The following is a 3,194-nucleotide window of genomic DNA, read 5'->3' on the forward strand; positions in this document are numbered from 1 at the left end:
CCGGTGGTGGGAGGAGCTATAGGAGGACGGGCTCAGTGTAATGGCTGAGATGGCATTAATGGGACGGAGTCAAACATCAAAACCACGTTTGACTCCGTTCTGTTAATTCCATCCCAATGATCTAATAAAAAAGGATAAAAAAGGGGGAACGGTAAGCTGAGGGTTTACCGTCAGTCCTCTCAGGCTGCTAGATACACACCAAATAAATACAAAGTGTAATTCCAGGAAAAAATTGGTTATTAACTACAAGGAATTCATAGGTTGAAAGACGTTCAGTAAGATAACTTAATAAGAAAAAGTAGTCCATACTAAAACAGCTAACAAACCAATAGTAAATGTCCAGTAACATCACAAGAGGCAGATTGTCGAAGTGACAAGATGCAGGAATTAGTTTAAATCTACTATAACTCAGTGAATTCAGGTGATTTGAAATCCTACTTATTAAAGATAAAGCTCAACACGGAGAACAAGGTCCCTAACACAGGCAGGGATCATTAAAAAAAAGGCACACATTTTTCTTTCTTTTGAAATCATAGGAAAGTTTAGATTCTTCTCCTGAATTGATTGATTTTAAACCGAATCAGTCCCTGAAATGAAACCACTCCCATAGCAGATGTGACTTACATTGGTGTCAACACAAACTGTCCATCTCTCCAACCACAAACTGATCACTGAAAACATTAAACAGAACAAACATAAGTGTATCCTAGATGGCACCCAGTTCCCTTTATAGTGCACTATTTATTTATTTTATTGGCGCAGCGGTCTAAGGAACTGCGTATCAGTGCTAGAGGCATCACTATAGACCCTGGTTCAATTCCACGCTGTATCACAACCAGCTGTGATTGGGAGTTCCATATGGCGGTGCACAATTGGCCCAGTGTCGTCCGGGTTAGGGTAAGCCCGGGGTAGGCCGTAATTCTAAATTAGATTTGTTCTTAACTGACTTGCCTCGTTAAATAAAGGTTATAGTGGACTATATAGGGAATCATTTGGAACAGACAGACTAAAGCCTGCCATATGCTGGCTATTGGTTGTGAATGAGGTCAATAAGATTTAGAGTATTAGGGTACGTTCAGGAAGGTGCCACATTCTGAACATTGCAGACAGGAGTGTCTTGTACCCAGCTAACAGAATCTCTTTCCATCTTAACCTTCGGTAACATTGCACCTCACTAAACACAGCCCTGGGGTAAGCCAGCACAAACCTAATCCTGTAGATATCTAGGCAGTCTGTATAAAACCACCCTAGACACAAAAGACAGTGGGAACCACAGCAGCCAAGTAAGGCAGAATATGAGCACCACCAAGAGGTGACTTCTATGATCAAGCTGAATCTGAAAACAGTAGTACAGGCCATACTAAACTAAATGCAGCTCAATGACTCCTCCTCTGGCTCCCTCCACTGTTGCCTTATATCCAGAACACATTCAAACTGAAAACAACCAGAACTAACATGGCTGTGTAACATTCCGTACATCTGAGTTAAGACTAAGCCTTTATTCACATTTTGGGGGACCGGGGTCAGAGTATTAACAGGTGGATGATAGCAACATACATAAAGGAATCAAGCCACAAGTGTAGTGGTGGTTGAAACTGGTTTTCCACAATCAACAAATGGGGTGCATACAGTGGCATCCTGTCCTCGTCTCCTTCACTGATCTGGAAGTGGAAAATCCCCAGGTAGGTTTCTGCCATATTGCTTTAACTTCTCTCTAGTTGTTTTCAGATCAGTGCAGGTGAAGGAGAGCTAAGGAGACAAAACCCCTGTAGACTATTGAGATCCACCAGGTGTTTTACGATGTAGCTTCTTTTTAGTCTTTTACATGACCTGCCTGGACACAGCTATAGCTAACAAACAGCAGTCATACTAACAGAGAAATACTTTGCCTTTAAAAAAATATGGTATACAGGCAATAGACTAACAATGGATAAATAGTGTCAGCTTTACTGATATTGGGTAGTAGACACCCAACTCATCCACCATCTGGGAAAGAGTGTCCTTCTGACATCAAGGAGGTTTACATCATAGAAACATACCTTTTAGAAAGGGGAATCCCTATTAAAGTAAATGAGTAGTTCTATTTCTATGGATAACATCCAACAGTTGCATTGACACGATCTGCCAAATCTATAACAGGTTTCCTTCCATACAGAGGAAAGCACCTTTACTGTCAATGCAACTGTCTAGAACCATCTCAAACACCGGGGAATGCCATCCAATCCCTCACAGGTCATATTCATTACTACACACCGTAGCAAAACGTTTTGCAAAGAAAAACTCAAATCAGTTTCAGGTAGTCCGTCCCTGTTTAAGGTTTTCTTCTTTCGTTTGGTGCTTAGTGAATACGACCCAGGCATAGGGTCTATATATGAACCCATATCCATGGAACATAAATAGCCCACTGACAGATTCTGCTTCACATCTTTGGCTCAATGTACCCTTGACATCTTTGGCTCAACGTACCAGTGAAGCGACACGGTCAATGACAGCATCAAATTAGTTGAGGAAATAGCTCAACTTGTGCAGCAAATTTTTGTTTCTAAATACTGAATGTTGTGCCATTATAAAACAGTGTATATAACAAAAATATCGCTGGTATATAGAGTCACATTCACTTCAATTCTGCTATCATCTACTTACTGTAATATACATATTTTAGCCTTAAATCAATACACTTGCAATTAAACATGCTATTAGATATAAGATAAAGTCTAAATTATAATCTTGAATTATACTTGGGCAAGAACAATAATAACCAAATCTATTTTTCCTATTCAAATTACAGTTACTGGGTATATTCACAAAATACTATATTTGTGTGTATACACGTTTATATATCAATGTGCATGTGTGCGTCTGTGCCGTGCAACTTACATATTATAATTGACGTTCATGCACAGCTTTTTCCTAAATAAAAAGTATTTCAGTGCATCTGAAGAGATAAGACAACACAGCGAAAACCCCAGGTATTTTTGGAACATTTCATTCCTTAATACAAGTGACTGGTCATAAAACAGGGGGTGTAGCAAAACCTGGTCTTCAAGAGCAACTGGGTCAGCTGGCTTTCATTGGAACAGAACTTCAATGACTCCTGCAACAACTGCAAACTAAGAGATGCATTTCAACCCAAACTATTTCAATACTGTAAATAGTATAAATGTAAAAACCACAGACTCAGTGTAGGACCAGGC

The sequence above is a fragment of the Salvelinus alpinus genome, chromosome 1 (assembly GCF_045679555.1).
Source record: "Salvelinus alpinus chromosome 1, SLU_Salpinus.1, whole genome shotgun sequence".
NCBI lineage: Eukaryota > Metazoa > Chordata > Actinopteri > Salmoniformes > Salmonidae > Salvelinus > Salvelinus alpinus.